This window comes from Phyllobates terribilis, unplaced genomic scaffold (genome assembly GCF_046119375.1).
Source record: "Phyllobates terribilis strain yellow unplaced genomic scaffold, ASM4611937v1 Scaffold_1__5_contigs__length_1240528914, whole genome shotgun sequence".
NCBI lineage: Eukaryota > Metazoa > Chordata > Amphibia > Anura > Dendrobatidae > Phyllobates > Phyllobates terribilis.
The window spans coordinates 555453598-555481331 of NW_027362761.1; the positions used below are offsets into that span (position 1 = coordinate 555453598).

At 41.8% G+C, this 27734-nt stretch overlaps 1 protein-coding gene across 1 annotated transcript in view; it reads left to right on the plus strand.

Moving 5' to 3' along the window:
• Positions 1–391: 391 nt before the first annotated feature.
• Positions 392–27734, plus strand: part of SETBP1 (SET binding protein 1) — a 187166-nt gene continuing 159823 nt past the window's right edge. The window contains exon 1 of the mRNA XM_073680450.1: positions 392–1213. The gene's annotated coding sequence lies outside the window, so the exon portion shown is untranslated. The remainder of the gene's footprint in view (positions 1214–27734) is intronic.

A 27734-nucleotide genomic window follows, 5' to 3' on the forward strand; every position in this document is an offset into this window, starting at 1 on the left:
TTTTTTCTATTTGAAAAGGATCTGTTTTTTGCTTACTAGCTCAATTTCAAATGGATGATAACTTGAACGTTCACGTGTCCAATAGTATATGTTATATATTTCTTTTTCTACCTAAAGGAAGAAAAAAACAGATCCTTTTCAAATGGAAGAAAAACGGATTGCTATTTAACGGATCAGTTTTCCATAGACTTCACTGTTAATAAAAAAATGGGTCTATTTTATATCAGGTAGACAAAAAAGTTGTGTCTGTACAACTTTTTTTTTGCCAACGGATTGCTGCTGGATCCGTTCTAATGATTACTGGACATAACAGCTCTAGCCCACAGCTATAAAACCTGGCAGCCTGGAGCTGCTTCCCTCTCTCTGAATAAACGAATGGCACTGAGACTGTGACGAGGAGTCAGTGGGCCCCCTCCCTCCCACGCTGGCCATGTTGTGTCAGGTAGTGGCAGTGTTGAGTGCATTAACCCAGCCCTGCCGCTTCATTAGCATCTGCTGCTCGCTACTGCAGGACTATAGGGTGAAGGGGGGGGGGGGAGAGACAGACACACGGACCAGGCGAGGGAGAGACACCCAGAGGAGGGGGAGAGACGGACAGAGCAGGCGGGAGAGACACACACATCCACGGTAAAGGGACACACACAGGCAGCAGAGACTCGCACACAAGGGAGGGGGGATGGCCAGATCTCATTAGACAGGCGGAGCGGACATTTTGTGATACGTTACAGTATCTGGATGAGCGGAGAGAGAGGTTGGGGAGCCGCGCTGCACCGTGTCCGGCCGGGAGACGCGCCTGCTGCAGGATAGAGCGGTGCCGAAACGTTGGATCGCGGATAGAACGTTGGGGAAACATTGTATCCGTGGATAGAACGCGGCGCGCAACATTGTATCAAGGATCGAACGTTGGGGAAACATTGTATCCGCGTCCCCGGCTGGCTCTAAACTGCGATCCTCAGCGAATCCCGCCGGGGAATCCACCCAGGGAGCAGCTGCCACTTGTCCTATCCCCCTTCCCCCTCTCCTAGAGCTCCAACAGCCCCCGGAGGGGCCCCTGCTCCCGCCTGGTTCTCCTTCCTTCTCCCTGGAGTGTATTTTTTTCCCTTCTGTGCAAGTCCAGGACTCGTGGAGCCGCCATTTTTCCCCCCGTGTGACACATGAACATGGCATTGCCGCAGAGCCCGGGATCTGAGCGCTCTCCCAGCTTGGAGGACGGGTAAGATGGGTGCAGCACCGTGCAGGGGACTCTTTTTGGGATCTGTTGGTATTTTAGGTCGTTGTTTTTTTTTCTTGCAATAAATCACTGGGTAGTGGCGGGCTGTAGAAGCTGTCAAGAATTATTGTGACATGGAGTGACAGCTAGGTCAGCTCTTTTTGGAGGTTCTGCAGCAGCTGAAGGGTATTCCTACACTGACCTCTGGTGGAAGAGTGGATTAGCCAGATTGCTGGTTCCTGCTCTTATTGTGGGTAGACTTGCATTGATTGTGATCATATTGTGCATGGGGATTGTCCAAGGTCATCTAGAGTTGACATTAGGTTGTCCCCATTGCTGGGGCTTTAGTCCTCCCTGCAGCCACAATGCCGACCCTTTCTTGTCTGGCTGCTCTAAGTTGCAGGTTAAGTGGAGCTAGAGAGGCTTTCTGTAAGGAGCGCTGAGGTCTCAGATCAGGAGCAGTCGTGTCAAAAGCTTCTCCTCTTATTAATGGTTGTAGAAAAGAGATGGTTGCAAGGAAGACGACAGCCAGTCATTTCCAGAAAGCCAAGAGTGTGTGTGGTGTTAATGGCTTGTATACACCAGCATGGAGGCAACCATAGCTTCCTTCTCACAACATAACCTTTCCTCTGCTCTACAGCCCCAGCAATGACTGTTACATTATATCCACTGACAAGTACTGTAGCTGTGCCACCATATCATCATCAGCAGAGCATGCCTGCAGCCATCACATACCCTATCAGTACTGGGCTATTAGTTCTGCTTTATACTGAATGTCTAGTGAGGACTGGCTAATGAGTGTTTAGGACTGAAAAAAAAAAAACCCTGAACATTTACTGACTGTCCTTTAACTTTTAAGACTCTGCTCTTGATTTTAATTTATTTTCTTAGATGCTGCAGACGTTGTAGCTACTGATCCCTAAACTATGTGTGTAATATATATTATGTATGTATCTATATGTGTTTGATATATAAATATTGTGTGCGTGTAATATAAACAATGTGTTAACGGTTTGTAAGAGGTTTTGTAGCAGCTTTAAGACTGTTTGTTTGTTTGACTTGGTCTACACACCTTGCCTTGAACCCCTAGAGGCCTGATGTGCCCCCCAACCTTTGCTTGCCTTGGATTTAGGGCATGTTATTTTACTATATGAACCTTTTGGCACTTGTGGTTTTGTTTAATAGGGGTCGCTTTTATGTCCATGTATATCTTATATGTATTACAGACAGCAGCTGTGACAAGGATTTCCTATTGGCTTCCGCTTGCAGTAAAGTATACTGATAATCTTGCTGTTGATGGGAGCTTCTCCCAAGGCAGATAGAGCTTATTATTTGTATCCTGTGGAGAAGCAATGGGTAGCTCAATCCTTGACAGGAACAAGAGAGAAAGCGCTCCAAATCAGCCCCCTCTCCTCCCTCTTCCCCTTTTGCCCTTGTGGTGGTAGGACATCCTTTTGAGGCAAAATACAACCCACACGTGTATAGGGATCATGCACTCATGTTTAAACCAGTCTAGAAAAACAATTGACAGGATACCACTTGTGTCTTGGCTCTCAGGGGTAGCAACCCCCGCTGTGTTTGGTTTTGACTGTTATATGAGCCGACTGTCTCGAAGACCCCTTAAGTACACAGTGACATTTGCTCCATACTGTAAACCCTCCCTATAACCCCCATGTCTTACTCTAAGCAGTTTTATGCTTGTTTCATTTGTTTGTCCTATAATGGATTTGGCCTGAGACTTCTTATTTCTGAGACTGTTTCTGATTTGTAAATAGGACATTGATCTTAGTTTGGTCTTTGACCTGGTCTCTGACACTTCCCTGCATGATTGCCCAGGCAGATCACACTCGGGACTCTTCTAGGGTGCCCTAAGGGCTTCTGCTTTTATGTCCTCCAAAAAATGGCATTTTCATGTTTTGAAGCCATTGGGATAATCATTTCGGTGGTCGAACCGTATATAAAATACACACGTAGATGTTATGGATATGAAAATCCACTACATCACTGTAGAGCCAATGTTGTTTGTTTTGATGGAAACACTGTAGTTCGTAAAATGAATCACTGGGAGGAGCGCTTATGGCCGTGCCAGACATGTGAAATTATTATAGATTTTGTGTCCAAAATGAATGTGTTTCATTACATTTGACAGCTGTAAAAATAACGGATCGGATCGTGAAATGTATTTGTTCACCGTGACCCGGTCTGCCTCCTTTTCCCTGAAATTGTATTTTTTTTTTTCTTTATTTTCGCACTCTGTTCCTTGTGCTGCTGAAGACAATTCCCAAATGCCTGTTTGTCTCTCTGGGAGAAGGAGACGCTTCATCACGAAGTACTGTAATGGCTGCGAAGAGTAAAATATGGCTGTGGTTAAAGTGGAGCTAGGTATTGGCACCTGAATGACCTTCCCACCACATAAGAAAATAAGGGGGCACTGGTACAGTTTTACATTAGGCCCAGAAGCTTTGAGGCAGTGTTCCCCAACTCCAGTCCTCAAGATCCAACAACAGATCGCTTTCTGGGTTTCCATAGTGTTACACAGGTGAGAAAGTTATCATCTGGACAATATTAAAGAATTCCAGAAAGCAGGATCTGTTGGTGGTTCCTGACGTGAGGACTGGAGTTGAGAAACACTGCTTAAGGTATACCTTTGTCTAGTGGTCTGGTAAATGGTACCAGTTAAAATGGCCCTTGATGGTATTGGCTTGTTTTTCTTTTTTAATTGAGGTAAGCCTTCCTAAAAAGTTGTGTTTTTTTTTTTTTTGTACACAAATTACGCAGATGATGTTGGAAACCAATCTGAGGTAGTGCATTCTAAGGAACTGGTGCAGCACAAGAAAAGTTGGAATCTGTTGCTCTTATGTAGTGGATAGTATTATTTTCATTGCACAGAACTGGTGTCATGACACTCGCCCTTTATTTACTACCAGTGTGACATGAGGTTCACTTGTCGTGTAGGGTCATTGGTTTTTAATAACCTGCTAAGCATCCATCACTTGACTACTGATTTGGACCACAGAAGTGGCTTCCAGGTTTTGATCTTGTCTTCTCAAGAAGCTTTAAATAATCTCCTTCACTAAAACATCATAACCCTTGCACCACCTCAAATTGTCTTTTTATCTAAGCTATAACTCACTGGCTCCTACTCCTTCTGTTTGAGATGCCAATACTGTAGATTTGATGAAAAGTTGGTGGGATGCAAATAAGACTTCTGTCCTTGGAACTTCATAGCATAAGGTTTTTTTCTCTAAAGATAGATAAACACCCTCTTCCTTGCTAATGATAGGCCAGATACTTTTTTGGAGGAACTCTTCAATGTCTTGATGGCTACAAGTAGGTTTGAAATGTTAGTTTGTTCCTAAGTGAGATCCATGCTTACAATCTAAGGTACCCAAATGGTACAAGTGCTTGTTTTGCAGAATTGTTAGGCCATCTTTTAGTGGTACACACAAAGCTACATAAACTCGTCACTCATCCAGTGTCTGTGTATGCCAAGATATGAAGAACATTTGCATGCAAGAAGTGTAGGGGACACTGCTGAAAGGAGTCAGGTTCTGAAAAGTAATCTAGAAAGGAGTGATGGGGGTAACTGAGATTAGTTAAATTAGGGAATGTGATAAGCTTGCCAAATAAGATGTGGATTTTAAGCGTAAAGGAGATTGTCTATGGTAACGAATTCCAGAAAACTGGTGCAGCACAAGAAAAGTATTGAGGATTGGATGAGAGGTTGATATTTTGGAGGATGTTTATCTTTTAGAGCATTGATTGAATGTAGAACATGGATAGTGTGGCAGACAGATGTGGGAAGAAATAAATTACAGTACAACACTATGGAAAAGCTTTTGAGTGAAAATGAATTCTAAAGTGAAGGGGCAGCTAGTGTAGTGGCTGGTGCTGGGTGGAGATATCAGTTTAGTGGCTGGACAGAAAGTTGACCCTAGCTGCTCAATTTAGAATAAACTCAATTGAAGGCGACCTCAATATTTTCGTTTTTATTTGTTTGACAACTTTTTAGAACTTCTGTAGAAGATGAAAAAAGGAGTAGACCCTTGGGAACTAGTTAAGCTCTCATGTATTTAAGAAGCATGAAAACTGCAACCACTCTGCTATGGGAAACTCTTTACTATTTTGATTATTTCACAATCTCTTCTAGGAAACATCAACTTTAACCTGCACTTTAAGACCTCCTCTACCTAAAGATATATCTCCTGCCATGCTTGGCATGGGAATTTTCTACAAAAGAGGGAAACTGGTCTGGATAGTGTTGAGCAATAAGATTCTTAGGACCCTGACTCTGGTTGCCAGAATATAGCCCTGCCAACCTTTCCTTTCCTGCTTGAATCTCCATTGCCTCTTCTGATCTGTAGACCTGGGGTGATGTTGTGTGTTTCACCCTGCAACAATGATGTTGCGCTTGACCTACTAATCAAAAAAGGTGCAGGTAGTGCAGGCAGGTTGGAAGAGGTTCGCAGGGCACTAGTCCTACGGACTACTAAAGTGGCCACTGGACTAGAGATCTGCGACTCGATCTGACGAAACTACTATTGAATTCATTATCCGCTTGTATCCATAAATTGCTGTAATTGCACATAAATCACAAAATAAAGTATAATATGCCACAATAGTATCCACTGATGGTCCTTCAGACCAGTCTTTTTAGCTTTCTCCACTCCTGGTCAACCTAATGAATTCATGTTCTTGCCTGGTATCTAAAACCCTTAGTAAATTGTGGTATGACTTTCCAAAAGCCTACGAATTATACTGTGGGAAACACGGTGGTAGCGACTACACCCAAGCTCCTTTGGCACCCGGCCTGTTGGTTTTGCCACTTTTTTTTTTTCTTCTTTTGCTCTCAATAGATGTAATTGAAACCAGAAGTCTTTTCAGTGTATGGACGGCCAAGAAACTCAATTTTCTTTCTAGCCAAGAAAGGGGAGAAATATATATATATTTTTTCTGCTGATATTTTTTCAAGTTGCTGAAGTCTGGTTCCTGCCAAGAAGTACACTTATTGTTATTAACACGTTATCAATTTAAAGCATGAATTGTTTCAGATAACTTTTTCGTTGCCATCAAACAATCGTCACATTTTTTTTTTTTCTTGACAGGCGGGGGACTATAGGGCTTATATTCATATTACCTTGAGAAAACTAGATAAAAAAAATCATGTTATATCCTTAAAAACGAATACGAAGCCAACATGTTTATTAAAAAAAGAGAATGGAGGCAGCACACAAACGAATGATGAAAAAAATGTCTTAATAGCCCATGAGGCTGTAGCAACGTTTCGGTCCAAAAATGTGGACCTTTATCAAGGCTTGAGAAAGGTCCACATTTTTGGACCGAAACGTTGCTACAGCCACATGGGCTATTAAAAGACATTTTTTTCATCATTCGTTTGTGTGCTGCCTCCATTCTCTTTTTTGATATACATAGGACTGGTGTGTACCTTGGGGGGTTGGTTTGCACCTTTATTTTTTTTGTGCTGCTTTTGATCTATTTTTCAACATGTTTATTAGCTATTTGATACAAGCCTTGGCATCTGAAAGTGAATCGGGCATGAGGATTTTATACCTCAAACTAATGACATCTATGTACAGGCGCTTTTAAGACTGATTAAATTCATACCTTGATTTTATTATGTAAATTGCCTCTTCAGAGAGAAAGATGACTTGAACTCTATAGCGTGGCCTATTGGAAGCAGCAATCCTACAAGTCACAATCAACCCTTTAACGAGTCTTGTAATATGGCTTAGGATAAAAGCCAAATCAGAATCTGGGAGAGAGAGCCGGAGAGCTGCAAGTGCAATATCCCACCCTGAAGCACTTGCAGCTGATTTGCTTAAAATTTCAATTCCTTTATTGCTGAACAACAAAAGGGATTTCTAAAATGATGGTATGGATTTAATCAGCCTTAAAGCTCCTGTTTATACATATCATTGGTTTGAGGTATAAAACTCTCATGACTGGTTCCCTATAATGGACTTGAAAAGTATTTAGTAGTTTGTCTGATTCATTGGTCTTTTCATACTGGTAACGGGAGGAATGAGGAAAGATGATGCAATTCCTGTATGTTTTTCTGGATGAGAGGTCAAGTTTGGCTAATAATATAAGCAAACATCTCATTGTCAACTCTGTAAAGACCCTGCCGTGAACTGAAGACCCTTTTAAGCTATGTTCACACGTTGGGTTTTTGCTACTTTTTTTATTCTGTATGAAAAACCTGCTCCCTCGGCTGTAAAGAAGCTGCTTACAAAAAGCAGGTTTTTCTGTTTTTTTTTTTATGTGACATTTGTCAACAGTACATGTTTAATAAAGTTAGTTTGTTCACTGAAAAAGCAGCTAACATGCTGCACTAATGCAGGGTTGCGTTTTTTTTTTTGCCGCGTTTTCACACTGCTTCCTATGGGGAAAAAACGGCGCAGAAAAGTTGAAAGAATTGTTTTAAAAAAAAAGCGACTGGAAAAGAAAACCAAGCGTGTGCATGAGGTTTCTGAAATCTCATAGCTTTTGTTGGTACAGTAAGAAGCAAATTTTAATTTGCATAAAAAAAAATGCTGCAAAATCTCAACATGTGAACATAGCCTTGAATGGGCCAGTTTCAGCTCGTTATCAAGCACCAATTGACTTAATACAAGTCAATCAGATCTCATTTATAGGCTAGATAGATTGCACAGGCAGAAAAAAACTGATGGAAACAGCAGGAACATCAATACGATGGTACAGCAGCGTTTTGTCGGCAGCACTTCCTCTGTTTACACTGGCTGGTGTGCTGTCGATTAGCACAATTCTTCATGTTGGAATACACTCTGAACACCCGATAAATGAGCGTTTTTCTTGTGCGTCGGTGATGGCTGACGTGAAAACACTTTAGTCGACTATCAGCTGAACCTAATCGGTACAGATGAGTGAACCGTTCGGGGTTCGTACCAGACACTTGCTGTCCAATGCTGAACACGGACTTCTACCGGAAGTCCGTTGCAATGTTAGGAGTTCCGGGGGGAGTCCGCTGGGGGGAAAGAGAATTTTTAAGATCAAAGGTTTGGGTACAGTATTGGTCCCCGAACGAAACTTTGGAATAAAGTTTGGGTCATGTCAGAGAAACCAAACTTTAACGGGTCCGCTCATCCCTAGTAATCGGCATTTACTTTGGTCTGATTAGGTGTCTTGATAAATCGTGAGACTTAACGGACCCCTGTCCCCTTTTGTAAGGTTTGGAAAGAAACTCTAAAACCTCTGTCCCATGAGTGCAGTTGTTGAGCTCAGCCTTATTCCGTTAAATAGGGATTTCCTACAATATCAAATTTTTCATCTTTAACAGCTTCTTTTTAAGGTATCTACAGCCAAAAATGATACCGCAACTGTTCTGTATGTGTATATAGAAGGATCTGTCACACCTTAACTGTAGCAGGCCATACACAGGCATGACTGAGAGCCATCTGTCCAGGCCTATTCTCCCCTATATCCATGAACGCTCTGCCTGGCTAATTGTTTTTATGTTTTCAATGGGCACAGGGGAGAAAGATTCTGTCAAACTCCTCCTGAAAAAAAGTCTTGAACATTAAAATTTTCACTTTCGGATCTTACTACCCCAAATTTCATCAGTTGAAGTAACGTTGGGAGAATTCCACAAACATCAGATGTCGGCCTACTTTTATTGAATGTGTAGGGGAAACAATAGGATTATATGAATGGAAAGGGGCAGTGCTGTGGAGTTGGAATAAAATGGATCGACTCCGACTCCTAGAATATATAATACTTGGGTTCAGTAGTACAATGCAGGGTGTGCTGTAAATTTTTCATAAGAATTAGGAAAGTTATGGAATGTTCTTTAAATGTCTGTTCTATTCCTGATCTAAGGATCTAGGCTTTTAGTTGAGATGAATCTGTGCTGCAGTTTATGTGCATACTCAGTAGTGAATCTCCTCCTCTACAGATCAGAGGAAAAAGGCACTGGGAAAGGAATGCCTGCACTCATCTCAGAACTGCTAGAGTAAACAGGATTGAGGTGATGGTGATGAAAAGCCTGATGTTAAGGTTTTACTAAAATAAATGTATCACTTAATCATGAGCCATGTATGAGAGAGTCAAAGTCAGGGAAATTGAGGAGTTGGGAGTGGGAGGTTTGGCTTACCAAGTCCACAACTGTGGAAAAGCGTACAACTGGCCATTCAAAGCCAATAATCTCCCAATATTTCACCCATAACTCGGGAGAATAAGGTCCAGTAGATTTCTCACTAAAGGTTTGTACGTGTGAGACATCTGACCATATATAAGCAATCTTATAGGGAATCTGTAACCCCATCTGAGAGCTGCATGTTGTAGGTGCAGGGATCCTGATTCCAGTGATGTATCCCTTACTGGGTTGCTTACTGTTTTAATAAAATCCCTTTTTTCTCTGCTTCAGATCGAGCAGTTCTCTGAATGCTGAGCTCTGTATAACCCCACCTACATCACTGATGGCAGCAGGATTACTAGTCTTCTAATGATCATCTCCTGCTGATAACAGTGATTTTTATCAAAACTACTGAAAGCAGCCCAGTAACTGAAATATCGCTGGAAGCAGGGTCTGTGCCCCTACATTATTCTGCTCTCAGACTAGGTAGTAAAAACCCGGTGGCTGAATCCCTTAAATGATCCAGCGTATTCAGTGAGTTAGGGTGTATTTAATGTTATGCAGTCGTCTGAGTGAAGAAAAACACCAACGTGAACTTTCGACATTTTTAATGATGGTGTTTTGTCAGTTCTCTTTAGCAGTAGAGACTTAGTACATAACATCTGATTTCCACTGACCACTTTGAAGATATCCGATAAGATCTTGCGGCTTACGTTCGAGGTTTTAGTGATTGCATCAGGAGAGTCTTGCACAACAGTGATCACAAAAATACTACGGCCGCATCGCTGCGACTTTGGTTAGAAGGACTGAAGGTGAAGCCGCACTTTAGTGGAGATCTTCTCAAATGGCTTTTCTGTTACTACTTTGACAAGCTGGGTATGGAAATGGCTAGGTATCATTTTATTTGGATGGTATATACTTCCAATTAACACCCCGAACAAAAGAAAATTAAACTCTAAAAAAACACCAATTGACATTGCTATGCACATCATGAGATTTTGACAGGTTCTCTCAGGCCCAGGACTTTGGCGTTGCTTGAGGACTTGTATATGACCGACCTAAATCTGGAACCCATTAGCTGGTTCTTAAGGCCTATATATAAAATATATATTTTTCATATTTGTTGGCTGAACGATCATTTGGCCAACCGCAATCTCTCCCAACTCCCCCATACACAGTAACGCTCTGATCAGCCTCAATCTCCGGTGTTCTCAATAAGCAAAACTAATTCTCTGGAGAAGAAAAGGATCGGTTGCTGAAATTGTCAGGAGGCCACCAGACAATTTAGACTCAGCTGACCCTGACGTTATCTGTGGGGTTGGCCGACTCTAGTCTGTGTATGTACCCAAATCGCCCATAACTTCCTCACCGGCTGTATCAATATGGTGCCAATCCATGAGTAGGCAAAAGTAGTTAAACTAGTCTGCTGGCCATTCGTGACCTCAGACGGTCCAGCAATAATCGATTACAAAAAGTACCTGAATCATTTTTTTTTTTTTTTTTGGCTGGCAGTGATAAAGGCTGCAATTGCCTGATAAAGGAGCAAAAGGGGAAATAGCCATGGTATGATAGAATTAAGGAATGGCCATCGTACAGTGGAATTTCTGGTTATTCTTGGCCCTTTTTTGGCAAATGTTCTGAATCATGGCCACTTTTTTTTTTTTTTATAGCTCTGGCATAGCACTTCATCAAATTGAAGGATGATTGTTAATTGAGGGTGATTTTTGCTATCATTATGGCCTCCTCCCCCACCCCAAAAAATAATGGCCATGTGGGTAAATTTTCATTACTACCGATTTAATGTAAGGTTAGAACAATATAATCCAGGTGATGCTTGCCTCAGACTAGCCACATTGATGGCGTCTGGCATATAAAGATCTCAATTAGGTCTGGGCCCAAATTTAACAGCAGTGCAGTCTACCATTGATGCCCATAAGAAATATTTCCTATGGGCGCCAATATTTTAACAAACTTTTTCAGAAACAAGTACTACAAGCGAATATACAAGAAAGTTTGGAAAATGTCACATCAGAGAAATCTGCTTCTTTCTCCACATATGAGCCACTTCTTTCTCTGTTTACTAAACATATCATTTACTAAAATCTGTCTTGCTCAAGACAGGATGAATTGAAAGCATATTGAGGTGTCTGGTTTCAAAGCATATTTAAGATTATTGAGGGTTACAGAGGAGGAGGGAGAAGCAAAGCCAGAAATGAGCTACCGCATTCTAGCAATATATATTTGCTTTCGTCAGAGCTGGATTCACAGCTTCACTGCTCAGTACTATGGTTTATTTTATTCCATGCCTCTGCTTCCCCTGAACATGTGCTACATAAAGACACTAGAGGGAGAATCCGAGTCGGAAATGATTACAAACGTGTTCTGCTACAGCAATCTAGATTACCCTTTGCCAGAGCTGGATTCACAGCTAAACTGCTTAATACTGATGTTTATTTTACTGCATGCATCTTAACATGTGTTGTATCAAGACAGGAGAGCATAAAGGCCTCATGACTGTGTGTGCTGTGTATGGGAGACTTCACAGCAGATTTTCTACACCCATTAGCTCAGTCATTTAAAATTGAGATAGAGCCTCCAGAGGGAAAAAAAAACTAGTGGAGAAATGCAGGCAAAAAGTAATTAATTGTCCAAAAATAGCTTTTTACTCATGTATGCACACAATGCAGCTTATAATGAAAAGTTACAAAAGTTTTTTTTTTTTTTATCCCCCTCAATATCTGTAAAGTCAATATTATATAAAAAAAAATCATGTCCTGTAAAGACATAGATGAGGGGAAGGTGATAAGTACTTAATAAATTAAACCACCCTTTACTTTCCAAGGTTTTTTTTTTTTCTCTTTCCCACCCAAGCTGGCCACAGCTGCCTTGGATGTGTGAAATTTTGAGGATTTGTCCGGATCCATAAATGATTTTGTTACGTAATTTATTATGTGATTTACACGATTGCCTTAATCTCCAGGCTGCGACCTTCAGTTTTTCCTGCCCTATAGTCTTCATGTAAAGAATACTTGATATTCCATTTGACGCTCTTGCCATTTGTGAAGTGACAGCTGATTGTGCTGCTTTACCATGAAATTCTCTGTTTTCGCGGAATCGCATTGAAGATGTGTGACCTTGGCTGAGATACGGCACGTGGCTTGGGTACCGAGTGTATTGCAGTTTTACAGCCCACTCCATATAAACCTACTGATTATGGCTGTGATCTGACTGAGAAGGCGCATAGTTATCTCGCCTTCATTTTCTCCATCTAGTCATTATACTCCTAGACATGGTAGACAGATGACTGTAGGAACCTCTGGAGACCTCCATACAAATTGGAGAAAAGTCTGCCGAAACTGCCTATTTTGAAGGGTTCTGATACAAACCGAATGCGTTTGGGCGTTCCCTAACTTTTTCCCAACTGTTTGTCGGGGGTGGGGGGGTTTTGGGGGGAGGGAGAAGCATCCGGTTTGGTCGTTCCTTTTATTCCGCGAGGCGATGTCTTGTAGTGGTCCCTCATAGAGAAAATGAAACGCTCAGCCTGTGTATGGACGAGTCAGGAGAGGTAGCCATGAGATAAACGACCAAAATCTAGAGTGTATGGCCACATTTTAGGACTTCCGGAGCCATTTTTTTTTCAATTTTTGGAAACCGGGCTAAAAAAAAAAAAATAATCCGTAAATAGAAAATATCCAAAAAGTTAAGACCCCCTAAGAAGCACCAATCGAGTTGATCATAGTTCGTTTATGGTCCACCGGTGAACAAATCTGTATGGGGACAGACCGGTGGATAATGTCATCATCCCATGACAATCCAATCAGCATCATGTTTGGGAACAAGAATTCATATTAATGCTCATTTGCTGATTATTGACACATAAATAGGCCTACAAGGGAATAAGTCAGCAGGATTTTGGTATTTAATCTGAGAGCAGTATAACATTGGGGAAGAGGCTCTGATTCCAAGGTTGTCTCATTTGCTCAGCAGTCTGGTGTAGTTTCAATACAATCAGTGTTTTATCAGCATGGAGATTATCACTACAGGACTAGGTGTCAAGCGCAAGTCAGTCCAGCTAATCTGTGTAACCCCGCCCCCACCACTGATTGGCAGTTTGACAATGTACACAGGAGACTGCCAATTAGGGGTGTGGGCGGGGTTATACACAGCTCAGCATTCTGACCACTGTGAGAAAACTGTGATTATATCAAAACTACACAAAGCAGCCCAGTGAATGACAGATCGCTGGAATCAAGGTCTCTGCTCCTACATCATGCTGCTCTAAGATTCTATAGAAAAATAACCTGCTGACATTCTCTTTGTGTCTTTGTGTAATGGGCCAAAGATGTACTGATTTTGTATTTAAGACCTTTTACTGGATTTTCTTAATTTAAACGAGTACCTCCTCCAATTGGCGCTGCTCCACTCAGTCTGGAACAGTCATTCCTATCTTTTTCTTCCCCTCTCCATTCCAAAGTCATTCCCTCTCTAGTAATAAAGATGGAAAAATTCCCTAAAACCAACTGGGCGTATCAAGCAGAACTTCTCTGTAGGGGCAGCAGCGTTTTAATTGGCCAGCATCAAAGGCTTAAAAGGCAAACGCCCCTGAGGAGTTCTGTAGTACACGCCCAGTTGGTTGAAGGGAATATTTGAACCATTATTACTGGGGATTATAACTTTGGTACGGAGGGGCACAGAACAAAAAGAAAAACTGTTCTAGAATCAGTAGAGCGCCACCAATTGGAGGACAAACTCCCAGTTTAAAAGACCCTATTTAAAGGGGTAGTTTTGTAAACGGACAAAAAAAATAACATTCACCTGCATGAACGCAGAGCAACCATCTAATATTGCTGAGGATTGTTACAAATGGTAATGTTCTAGAACCATAGAAGAGGTGCTTGTACTTAGAGGTTTGCTTAAAAGAGGCATATCCTAAAGGAAGACCCCCCCCATTGCGTCTTAGAGACAACCCCTTTAAGCCCAAACGGTGGTAAAGAATTTGCTATATGAATAAAGGGTAAAGCATTATTTAGCTTTCCGCCATGTGACATGTTGGTTGCTTCATCCATCCCAACAACCTTTGTAACAATGAGAACACTTGGCTGTTAATGATTTACGCAGTCGCAGCGGTAAACATATCGCGTCAGCCGCTCGACATGTCTGTCCCAGGTGACACCGCTGCTCATGGACGCAGTGACCTGACATTATAGCTCAGCTTTTCCTTTTTGTGATGTATCTAAACATTGAGGTGAGAAGCGAGTGACTCAGGCGGCGAGCGAGCGCTTTCCTCCCCATCCAGATCCATCTGGCTGTGTATTGTGCTGCTGGTGACTGCTGCGGTTTGTCCTTGTTTTCCTTTGACCTTTCCTAAATTGCCTTTCTGTTTAATGCAGTGCAGGGTATATGCATAGGCGTTAACTCCTGAATGGCCGCTCTGTTCTTAAAAGAGTAGTTCTTCTCACTGGGATCGTATGGTAATGCTCATAGGAAACCTTTTATGTCACGGATTTAGTAGAGGGCATTTTATTTTCCAGTTGTGCCTCAGGACAAAGCAATGACTTTCTTACTCGCTTTTACCCTGGCGGGATCGTTCTCCGGTGCTATAATACTGTTCACTTTGTATGAGCTGCCAATTGTAGCGAAGGAAGGAAAGTGACAGCGGCTCTATGGTCCTTTCTATCAAAAAAATTGGTTGTCATTTTTTCATGCTTATTCAGCCATTATCCTGAGAAGCGAAGATGTGCATAGTCCTGTCCTATATAGACCAGAATATAACTACTATAATACTGCCCTCTATGTACAAGAATATAACTACTATAATACTGCCCTCTATGTACAAGAATATAACTACTATAATACTGCCCTCCTATGTACACGAATATAACTACTATAATACTGATCCCTATGTACAAGAATATAACTACTATAATACTGATCCCTATGTACAAGAATATAACTACTATAATACTGCCCCCTATGTACAAGAATATAACTACTATAATACTGCCCCCTATGTAAAAGAATATAACTACTATAATACTGCCCCCTATGTACAAGAATATAACTACTATAATACTGCCCCTATGTACAAGAATATAACTACTATAATACTGTCCCCTATGTACAAGAATATAACAACTATAATACTGCCCCTATGTACAAGAATATAACTACTATAATACTGTCCCCTATGTACAAGAATATAACAACTATAATACTGTCCCCTATGTACAAGAATATAACTACTATAATATTGCTCCTATGTACAAGACTATAACTACTATAATACTGCTCCTATGTACAAGACTATAACTACTATAATACTGCTCCTATGTACAAGAATATAACTACTATAATACTGCTCCTATGTACAAGAATATAACTACTATAATACTGCTCCTATGTACAAGACTATAACTACTATAATACTGCTCCTATGTACAAGACTATAACTACTATAATACTGCTCCTATGTACAAGAATATAACTACTATAATACTGTCCCCTATGTACAAGAATATAACTACTATAATATTGCTCCTATGTACAAGACTATAACTACTATAATACTGCTCCTATGTACAAGAATATAACTACTATAATACTGCCCCCTATATACAAGAATATAACTACTATAATACTGTCCATTATGGGAAACATTGAAATATATGGCCCATGTAATTATTTATAGTAGTTGATTGGTTATTTTGAGATGTTTAATATTATGAAAAGACTGAACTTTCCCTGTTATGTCCCAGAGGTCCCATTCCTGTTTACATTGTCTTTATTCATTGCGCCCCTGCGCTCGGCGTGTACACACGTCTTTCCGTATCTGACCGCGCTGCCGGCTCTTCTGCGTTGCTGACCCGCCGTAAGTGCTCCAGACATTGACCACGATACTTCTGGTTTGTCGTAATGTACACGTGAGTTTCCAGGCAAAGTATTGTCATTAGGAAACTACTAGAAAGTTACAGGAGAAGGGTTGTGCGATCATATGTCTCTGGTCTTAAAAGACAAACTGTGGGAAGATGAAGACGTTGAGCGTTTGCTTCTAAGTAATTCTATTGCTGCATTTCCTGTTGGAGTTTCAGTATGACTTGCGGTCGGGTGTCGATCTCACGAACAACAATGACTATAAGACCTGAGCTTGATAAGTTTTAGAATAACAGGATCGAGCAATTTCCGAGAGTCTTAAAGCCCATGTGTCTAAAAGTTTACAACTTGCACATAACCTTTTGGGATGTTTCAAAATAACTGTCTCCTTTAAAGGGGATAATGGAGATTAGAAAAAAATCTGCTTTTTTCCTTACTTGAAACAGCGCCACTCCTGTATGCTGGCTAATTGTGGTATTGCAGTTTGGAGGAAAATCAGCAGAACCAGAACTTTCAAAATACTTTGCCCCCGATACATCAAAGCAATTTTGCACTAATTCTTATTTCATTAACTCAAATTTATGGCGAGCTATGATGTTCATTACAACCAATAATCTTACTCCAGTCAGTGACTGGAGTAAGATTTTTGACACAATCCACCTGTCAGGCGTCCCTGATTAATTACAAGGCATACTTGTCTTAAGGAATCAGGAGCGTCTGACTCCTACTCGCCCCCCCTCATCAAGACTGGTGAGAAAATTGCTGATCTTGATGAATTGGGGTTTTTGTGTAATATCTACCAGGTCCTGAGACCCTCACTTATTATTCACTGGAGGGGGCAAAAATATTTGGCTTACACTAGAGTGCAGTCATATGGGTGTACCGATCTATACCCACTGAGCACTTCTGCACTTTCCATCCAGTGATCAGTAGGAGCTTCAGATCCTGGACCCTCATCAATCAGAACTACTGAATGGTGGCTACATTATCAAAAGTTTTATTTATTTTTATGGCCATATTGAGTAGGTCTCTGTAATATTATATCTAGGAGGTCAATTGTTTATATTAAAGGGGTATTCCCATCTCCTTCGTCTGTGGCATATCCACAGGATCCCACCGATGGGATCTACATCCGTCTCCACACTGGGGTCCTAAGATGTGTGCTGCTGTCATTGGAGAACTAGTCAGAATTCCTATTCATTTGTATGACTATCTCTCCACTAAAAGCAGCGTGCAACCGGACCTCGTTCACCAGAAAGACCCCCATCGGTGTGACCTGCATTTAAGTTCACTACGGCATAGCAAGATGGGGATAACCATTTTAAGCTGGTCTGAATTTTTGCTTTCCCTGTGGTATGGTTGGGGAATTGTGGGGTAAGCAGAATGGATTAGATATTGATGGATTACGCTTGGCTGCACTTTGTTGACTGCATTATACTTGAAATGGCGCCTCCCCAAGCCCACGGGACATGTGTGGTACAGCAGCTCTGTTGCATACAAGTTACTGAGGCAGAGTTGCAATACCAACCACAACCTTTAGGGAAGAGTGGCACGGTTTTGTTAAAAAAAACAAAAAACAAAAAAAAAAAAAACACAACTTTTTTATTTTTTTTCTTGTTACAAAAATCTCACCCAGCCCCTATAAGCTTCATGTCAGGTCTCTAGTGGCACAATCACACATCTGTTATAATCGACAAAGCTTTGTTTAATCTTAAATTAACCCGAGGTTTTATTTGGATCAGTAACCGTACTTCAGAGAACAAGTTTGTTCATTTGACAATAAAGTGGACAATTCCTTTAAATCTCCCTTGGAACAAAGTTAACGGGAATCTGTCAGCAGGTTTTTGCCATCTGAGAGAAGCATAATGTAGGGCAAAAATACTGACTCCAGTGATCTGTCACTTATTGGGCTGCTTCGTGTAGTTTGGATAAAATCACAATTTTTTTTTTCAGCAGGAGATTCATTAGAGGACTAGTAATCCTGCTGCCAGGTAGTCTATAATTGAGCTATGTATAACCCCACCCCCCACCACTGATTGGCAGCCTATGCACAGTGTACACAGAAAGCAGCCAATCGTTGGTGTGGGTGGGGTTATGCAGTGCTCAGCATTCAGATCTCTGCAGCAGAGAAAAACTGTGATTTTATCAAAACTGCAGCAAGCAGCCCAGGAAGTGATACATCGCTGGAATCGGGGTTTCTGCCCCTACGTTATGCTGGATAGTAAAAACTGATGAAAATTTCCCTTTTAAAGTTTATTCCAAGCAAAAACTGCAATTGGTTGGAAGTTGCACGTGGCCGTCACCTGACTATGGCCGAGCTCTGTCCTGAGACGCCATATGGAATGGAAGATTCTATACTTGCTATGAAGAATGTCTCTTTAGCTACAAAGTGGAAGCGAGAAGCTTGTCAGACCCCGTCAGTGTGAGCGGCTCCTCGGGGCTCGGTGAAGCTGCACTTATGTGTAAGATGCTTTCACTCATTGCTGCGGTCAGATTGAGCGTCGCTCGCTGTCGTAATTCCAAATGACAACGTTTATGCTCCACCGAGGGAAATCTATCGTCTGCTGCTTTATTACCCCCTGAAGCTTATTAACCGCCTTTGCTATAAATCCTGTGATCTATGTGCGGATATGTGCATTTATCTGCATTAATAAACCCTTTACTGTAATATTGCCAGCCTGGCAGCAGTTTGTCCTTGCATTTCTGGAGGAACGCTTCGTCTCCGCTCACGACCGGAGTAATAAATAAAGATGACAAATTAGAAATGGAAAAAGTATTAGTCCTTGCCGCATTGTGTGTGGATGAAGGAAATGATCCTGGAAGGTTCTGAGGATGTTTATGCAACAAAAAAAAAGTTCCTTAAAGGGATTTGCCAGGGCTTGAGGGTCGCCCAAGGAAGAAAGTCCATTGAGGGGTTGGTTATGGATTTCTTGTAATTTTTGAACATTGATTGAATTCAGCCACATGTCCCTACAATGTGACCTATATTGGTGTTTTCTAGCCCTGTGGATTATCTCTGTGATTTCTCCATACAGTGCCATACAGGCTGTTTTCTGTGTATACTGTGCATAGGCAGAAAGCTGCCAATCAGTGCTATGGGTGGATTTATACAGAGTCCAGCATTCAGAGAACTGGTAGATCTGCAGCTGAAAAAAAAACAGGGATTTTAGTAAAAAAGCAAGCCGCCCAATAAGTGACACATCGCTGGAATCATGATCTCTGTCCCTACTTCATGGTACTCCAATGTGGTAGGAAAAACCTGGTGGCAGATTTTTCTTTAAGGTTAGTCAGATGTTTCATCTATATAAACCTTTAGTGAGAAACCTACTGGACCTTATTCTCCCGACCTTTCTGGTGAAATATTGTGAGATTATTGGATTTGGCTTTGAATGGTCAGCTTTATGCCTTTCCCATTCTGCAGCTGATAAAACAATGTTTTTATTAAAAACTGCAGCAAGCAGCTCATTCAGTGATACATTGCTAGAATCAGGGTCTCTGCCTCTACATCATACATGTCAAACTTTGGCTCATGGGGTGGTTTTATTTGGCCAGCGACACCAGAACCACCACCCCTATGTGGGGCCATTATACTGTATGGAGGACTATGTGGTGACCATTATACTGTATGGAGGACTATGTGGTGACCATTATACTGTATGGAGGACTATGTGGTGACCATTATACTGTATGGAGGACTATGTGGTGACCATTATACTGTATGGAGGACTATGTGGTGACCATTATACTGTATGGAGGACTATGTGGTGACCATTATACTGTATGGAGGACTATGTGGTGACCATTATACTGTATGGAGGACTATGTGGTGACCATTATACTGTATGGAGGACTATGTGGTGACCATTATACTGTATGGAGGACTATGTGGTGACCATTATACTGTATGGAGGACTATGTGGTGACCATTATACTGTATGGAGGACTATGTGGTGACCATTATACTGTATGGAGGACTATGTGGTGACCATTATACTGTATGGAGGACTATGTGGTGACCATTATACTGTATGGAGGACTATGTGGTGACCATTATACTGTATGGAGGACTATGTGGTGACCATTATACTGTATGGAGGACTATGTGGTGACCATTATACTGTATGGAGGACTATGTGGTGACCATTATACTGTATGGAGGACTATGTGGTGACCATTATACTGTATGGAGGACTATGTGGTGACCATTATACTGTATGGAGGACTATGTGGTGACCATTATACTGTATGGAGGACTATGTGGTGACCATTATACTGTATGGAGGACTATGTGGTGACCATTATACTGTATGGAGGACTATGTGGTGACCATTATACTGTATGGAGGACTATGTGGTGACCATTATACTGTATGGAGGACTATGTGGTGACCATTATACTGTATGGAGGACTATGTGGTGACCATTATACTGTATGGAGGACTATGTGGTGACCATTATACTGTATGGAGGACTATGTGGTGACCATTATACTGTATGGAGGACTATGTGGTGACGTGACCATTATGCTGTATGGAGGACTATGTGGTGTGACGTGACCATTATGCTGTATGGAGGACTATGTGGTGTGACGTGACCATTATGCTGTATGGAGGACTATGTGGTGTGGTGACCATTATACTGTATGGAGGACTATGTGGTGTGGTGACCATTATGCTGTATGGAGGACTATGTGGTGTGGTGACCATTATGCTGTATGGAGGACTACGTGGTGTGGTGACCATTATGCTGTATGGAGGACTACGTGGTGTGGTGACCATTATGCTGTATGGAGGACTACGTGGTGTGGTGACCATTATGCTGTATGGAGGACTACGTGGTGTGGTGACCATTATGCTGTATGGAGGACTACGTGGTGTGGTGACCATTATGCTGTATGGAGGACTACGTGGTGTGGTGACCATTATGCTGTATGGAGGACTACGTGGTGTGGTGACCATTATGCTGTATGGAGGACTACGTGGTGTGGTGACCATTATGCTGTATGGAGGACTACGTGGTGTGGTGACCATTATGCTGTATGGAGGACTACGTGGTGTGGTGACCATTATGCTGTATGGAGGACTACGTGGTGTGGTGACCATTATGCTGTATGGAGGACTACGTGGTGTGGTGACCATTATGCTGTATGGAGGACTACGCGGTGTGGTGACCATTATGCTGTATGGAGGACTACGCGGTGTGGTGACCATTATGCTGTATGGAGGACTACGCGGTGTGGTGACCATTATGCTGTATGGAGGACTACGCGGTGTGGTGACCATTATGCTGTATGGAGGACTACGCGGTGTGGTGACCATTATGCTGTATGGAGGACTACGCGGTGTGCAGACCATTATGCTGTATGGAGGACTACGCTGTGTGCAGACCATTATGCTGTATGGAGGACTACGCTGTGTGCAGACCATTATGCTGTATGGAGGACTACGCTGTGTGCAGACCATTATGCTGTATGGAGGACTACGCTGTGTGCAGACCATTATGCTGTATGGAGGACTACGCTGTGTGCAGACCATTATGCTGTATGGAGGACTACGCTGTGTGCAGACCATTATGCTGTATGGAGGACTACGCTGTGTGCAGACCATTATGCTGTATGGAGGACTACGCTGTGTGCAGAGTTATTAGGCTAGTTGTATTTTAGAGGATTGTTTTTTATTGATCAAAAACTATGTTCTCAATCAACCCAAAAGACTCATAAATATCCAAGCTTAATATTTTTGGAAGTTGGAGTGGGTTTTTCTTTTTTTAGATTTGGCTATCTTAGGAGGATATCTGTTTGTGCAGGTAACTATTACTGTGCAGAATTATTAGGCAACTTAATAAAAACCAAATATAATCCCATCTCACTTGTTTATTTTCACCAGGTAAACCAATATCCGTGCACAAAATTTAGAAAAACATTTCTGGCAAACAAAAACCAAAAAAATTAGTGATGAATATAGCCACCTTTCTTTATGATGACACTCAACAGCCTTCCATCCATAGATTCTGTCAGTTGCTTGATCTGTTTTCGATCAACATTTGCCACCACAGCCTCCCAGACACTGTTCCCAGAGGTGTACTGTTTTCCCTCCCTGTAGATCTCACATTTTATGATGGACCACAGGTTCTCTATGGGGTTCAGATCAGGTGAACAAGGGGGCCATGTCATTATTTTTTCTTCTTTTAGACCTTTACTGGCAAGCCACGCTGTGGAGTAGTTGGATGCATGTGATGGAGCATTGTCCTGCATGAAAATCATGTTTTTCTTTAACTATACCGACTTCTTCCTGTACCACTGCTTGAAGAAGTTGTCTTCCAGAAACTGGCAGTAGGTCTGGGAGTTGAGCTTCACTCCATCCTCAACCCGAAATTGTCCCACAAGTTCATCTTTGATACCAGCCCATACCAGTACCCCACCTCCACCTTGCTGGCGTCTGAGTCGGAGTGGAGCTCTCTGCCCTTTACTGATCCAGTCTCTGGCCCATCCATCTGGCCCATCAAGAGTCACTCTCATTTCATCAGTCCATAAAACCTTTGAAAAATCAGTCTTAAGATATTTCTTGGCCCATTCTTGATGTTTTATCTTATGTTTCTTGTTCAAATTTGGTCGTTTTTCAGCCTCCCTTACCTTGGCCATGTCCCTGAGTATCGCACACCTTGTGCTTTTTGATACTCCAGTAATGTTGCAGCTCTGAAATATGGCAAAACTGGTGGCGAATGGCATCTTGGCAGCTTCACGCTTGATTTTCCTCAATTCATGGGCAGTTATTTTGCGCCTTTTTTGGCCAACACGCTTCTTGCGACCCTGTTGGCTATTTGCCATGAAACACTTGATTGTTCGGTGATCACGCTTCAAAAGTTTGGAAATTTCAAGACTGCTGCATCCCTCTGCAAGACATCTCACAATTTTTGACTTTTCAGAGCCCGTCAAATCTCTCTTCTGACCCATTTTGCCAAAGGAAGTTGCCTAATAATTAAGCACACCCTATATAGGGTGTTGATGTCATTAGTCAACACCCCTCCTCATTACAGAGATGCACATCACCAGATTTACTTAATTGGTAGTTGGCTCTCAAGCCTATCTAGCTTGGAGTAGGACAACAAGTATAAAAAGTATCACATGATCAAAATACTCATTTGCCTAATAATTCTGCACACCGTGTATGTGGGGCTCATTATTCTGTATGGAGGACTATGTGGGGCTCATTATTCTGTATGGAGGACTATGTGGGGCTCATTATACTGTATACTGGTTAGCCTGTGACTTTGTCCGAGTTTTTCATTTTGGCCCTCTGTGTGTTTTGCGTTTGACATCCCTGCTGTACATCATGCTCCTCTCAGGGTAACAGTAATCTATTGATCGATTCCCTTTAACAAATTTGTAGCGTAAATAGACACATTGGATAAGAGAGACAACCATTTACAGTCAGCTGTTTCAACGTACTCTCAATCCCCCCCCCACTCAACAGTGTAGACCAGGATTGGGTTAGTTGCATGAGATGCTCTTGATGAAGCTTTGGAGAAACTGTTTCTCATCAGAAATCAGCCTAGTATTCTTATTGGCAATGTTTTCACAGGTTCGCTGCCTCCCGTAGATGGCATTAGTGAGATTACTTATCCTCCTCGGAGCTAATTTGGATGTTTTTCCCATGGAACATTACCTGTAAGATTCCATATTCTGAAAGTCTCCCTTAAGAGCCAAACCAAAAAATGACCACCTCCAAAGCTGTCTGTGGTTGGCTTCTACAAGAGCCAATCTGGCCAGATGCTGTAGGTGCCTGTTATGCGATCAAAGCCTGGTTTCATTGTGGACCTAATGACTTTTTACATATCTCGTAAAAAATATTTCTACTAGCAGTAAAACAAAGATGGCCCCAAAAGATGAGTGGTGGAGGAATCACCAATGGTGATTAGACACTTGTTCTTGAGGACATCTGGAAGATGATGTAGATATGGGTTATCGGGCAGTAGGTTGGAAACTCAATATGGTACAATAGTATACATAATCATCTCTCCTGGAGTAGTAGGGATCTTGTATCCCCCAGTGGAGCTCTTTATAGGCCGGCTCCTTATGCAAATGTGGTTGCATAAATTTTCTGTTCTCCTGGCCAGTCGTTCTACCATGATGGTCACTTCTCCGGGAAGATTCCCTTTAACATTTGTGAGCTCATTAATTTTTGACTGTAGACTAATGTCTAAGGAGCCACATTCCCAACATTAATGTGTGTGTATCAGCCTACATTAACGAGGAGTACGCCAGTGATGATGTCTGCTGTGCCGGCCAAACGAAACATGTTCCTCCCATGTCTGGGCTATAAGAGGGAAGTGATTTATGTAGCACCTGTTAGAAAAAAAAGTGACTTTAGGCTACTGCTCAACTAGTGAACCTGAGACATTACTGAGCAGAGGCAGAATCTAGTTTCCAAAAATTAATAGAAAAAAAAAAACCTTCATAGCTTATATCAGGCACAATACTAACCTGACTTATCAACTGTTAAATAAATATGTGCCCCCCTGCTTGGGCGGACATGGACTGTAAAGGGCCTTCATCTGTCTAATAGTTCTGCCTATGACAGAAGCTGTTTTGGAGGTGGATGTGGCCTCCTTACTTGGACCTCTGCAACTGCACAGCTTGCACCAATATATGTCCGCCCCTTGGTATTACCAATCGATGTATAAATCTGTCCTTAATATTTAATACTGTATGACTATCACAAAAGAAAACAAGTTATTGTAGCTAAAGAACACAACGGTTCTATTATTGCTCCTGATGGGTGGAAATTATTAAAGGGATTTTCGGATACTTGTAAGTCATCCTCAATTACAAAGATGGGTGATAATTTACTGATTGCTGGGGATCTGCATACTTAGACCCCCAGCTGTTGCTGAGACCCCCCCCCAACGATTCATCAGACCATGGCTTTGCAGAATCCAATTTGAAGTCAAGCCTGTGCTCCTCCTCTCAGTTCATGGGCAGACAGAGCTCTGCAGAGGCCCTTTTTGGGGATTGTGGAGGTTTTGGTAGCCGACCCTCCAGCAATTAGTGAGTGATCCACAATTTTTATTTCTAGGTAATGACAAGGAACACTCGTTTCATTATAATTAGAGATGAGCGAACCCGAGCTTCAAAGTTCGGCTTTCGTACCGAACAGTTAGTGTCCGGTGCTAAACACCAAACACAGGATTTCCACGGAAGTCCATTGTAATGTTTGGGGTTCCAGGGTAAGTCCATTGCAGAGAGAGATTTTTCCTTTTCCAGACCCAAAGTTTAGGTATCAATTGTTTTCAATAGGGTTCAAGTTCGGGTACAGTTCTGGTACCCAAATCGAACTATGGCATAAAGGTCGGGTACCCGAACCTGAACTTCCATGGATCCTCTCATCCCAAATTAGAATCTCTAAAGAGGCTGCCGATCACCCGGAACTCCCATTCATCGGATGGAATGATTTTTTGTGCTGCACAAAATCTCGTCATTCTCGACAGTATATTGTTCTGTGTAAACACGACTTGTGCTGCCGAGAACAGTGGCAGACTATGGGCACTGAGCATGTAACGTCTATCCACAGATTGTGAGTAATATTGCTTCTAAGCCCCATTTACCTAAATAAAGCTGAGTCACAATAACGGATGCAGTGTGTGGATGGGTATAGCACTGTTTTTCCCACAAAGAAGCAGCCATGTTTTTCTAACTTTGGACAATCTTTGAATTATCCAAAAGTTTAAATTCTTAGCCTTGCTGGTTTTCTATCACCAGGTTTGTTTTTTTTCTATGCAAGCTGACAGCAGCTTAATTTAGAGGCATAGACTCTGATCCTAGTGATGTATCACTTACTGGGCTGCTTGCTGCAGTTTTAATAAAATCCCTGTTTTATCTGCTGCAGATCTGCCAGTTTACCGATATGGGAGATCTGTATATCCCCGCCCACACCCAGATTGCCAGCTTTCTGCCCATATGCAGTGTACACAGAACTGCCAATCAGTGGTGGGGGCGGGGTTATACAGAGTTCATGACTATGGAGGACTACCTAGCAGCAGGTTTTCTAGTCCTCTAACAGTGGTTTTATAAAAACTACAGCAAGCAGCCAAGTAAGTGATACATCGCTAGAATCAGGATCTCGGTCTCTACAATATGCTTCTCTGTGATTAGGTGGCCAAAATCTGGTAACGGACTCCCTTTAAGAGATATCCACCTGTAATCTCCATTTATTAGTAACCTTGTCTGGGGCCCCGTTTACATGCATCTAAATTTCTTCTTTGTTGACTTTGTTTCTACGTCTCCTATTCAGTGATAGTAATTTATATGCAGCGATAACATCGACTAGCAGGTTCCCACCTCTAAAGCGACAGATCAGAGAAACCATAGAAAACCAATTTCTAGGAAATGTTTGTCTGTTCAGACACTTGATATAACGTAAAGAGGTTGGCTCGTCGGCACACCCTCCGACTTCCGCACATCTGTGTACTTGGCGGAGTCAGACCCTGGTGCTTATAACTTGTACAAACTCCACGGACTTATCAGTACAAGGAGCTCAATGATATATTAGAGATTAGCGAATACACATGTTAGGAAACTACTAATGTTTAATAGTAATTTGAAGGTCTCATTTGAAATGTCGGACATGATGGAATCTTTCAGCCGTGTCCTCCTTGGAATGTGGTTTTTAACCTGGTCGGGTCAAGATTCCTTTGCTAAAGTTCTCCATTGTTTGACTTGGCAGGTGTCCTTAGTTATTTGACTTTTTTTTTTTATTTTTTTAAAGTATATTTTTTTTCCACCATCCCCCCCCCCCCCCCTACTTTTTGATACAATGAATTGTGCAGATATGATATCTGTGATGTTTTACTTCGCCAGTGTGTGCCTTTTTCTCCATATCTCTATTGCTAAACTGTAGGCTGTGACGTCCTCACACTATCCAGATTCGTCCCAAAATGGCTGCTGCATTCCCTGCCTCTGCTTTTATTCAGGCTTTAATAGTCCCTCCTGATTTACTTTACTATACCATGTGATAAAGTATTATGGGGAAGCCTGTCCTTTCGTTCCTGATGTCATGTGAATCTTCTCTGGCTGATACAATCTTCTGCATTGTTGAAAAAAAAAAAAAATCCGAAACATTAACATTTTAAATTTCACATGAACCAAATAGCAAATTGTTTAAATTTGTTGGGTATATTGATTTTTCAAAATCTTTTGACTTTCGATTTTAATCAAATCGGTTCGCTCATCACTATTTGATTATCATCCATTGCAAATTTCAGAATTATTGTAATATACGGTGGTGGTGGCGGTAGCTTATATAACGTCATTAATTCCACAGCCTTTTACAGACATGATCAGCACTGTCCTCATTGGGGCTCACAATCTAAATTCCCTATCAGGATGTCTTTGGAGTGTGGGAGGAAACCCACGGAGAACATACAAACTCCTTGCAAATGTTGATGGGATTTGAATCCAGGACCCCAGCACAAAGGAACAGTGCTAACCACTGAGCCACCGTGCTGCCCATTTATTTTCTTTTAATTCCTTCTCTCCCAATCATTA